At 62.5% G+C, this 395-nt stretch overlaps 1 non-coding gene across 1 annotated transcript; it reads left to right on the top strand.

Annotated features, from left to right (window-relative positions):
• LOC141787045 (5S ribosomal RNA) lies at window positions 1-119 on the top strand. Its single transcript, XR_012598013.1, has one exon. It is a non-coding gene; the product is annotated as a 5S ribosomal RNA (ribosomal RNA).
• The last annotated feature ends 276 nt before the right edge of the window (window positions 120-395 follow it).

Raw genomic sequence — 395 nt, 5'->3', positions numbered from 1 at the left:
GCTTACGGCCATACCACCCTGAACACGCCCGATCTCGTCCGATCTCGGAAGCTAAGCAGGGTCGGGCCTGGTTAGTACTTGGATGGGAGACCGCCTGGGAATACCAGGTGCCGTAAGCTTTTGCTCTCCCTCCCGTTCCCACCCCACCCCCACCCCGTGCCCTCTCCTTCCGCCGCTTCTCCCCCCGACTCCCGCAGCTTCCCCTCCTCCCGCTTCCCGCCGCCGCCTCACCTCCAGCTTCCCACCTCCCGCTTCCCCTCCTGCCTCCCGCCGCCGCCTCACCTCCCGCTTCCCACCTCCCGCTTCTTCCTCTCTGGTCTCTTTTCATTTTATTTTACTATCATTAAGATCATCACCCTCTCTCCGTGAGCTACCACCTTATCGTGGTGGAGGGG

Source organism: Halichoeres trimaculatus, unplaced genomic scaffold, assembly GCF_033239565.1.
Source record: "Halichoeres trimaculatus isolate MK-OKI-2021-1 unplaced genomic scaffold, fHalTri1.1 fHalTri1_scaffold_123, whole genome shotgun sequence".
Lineage (NCBI taxonomy): Eukaryota > Metazoa > Chordata > Actinopteri > Labriformes > Labridae > Halichoeres > Halichoeres trimaculatus.
The sequence above is the reverse complement of the archived record's forward strand: the minus strand, read 5'-3'. Positions and strand labels throughout refer to the sequence as shown.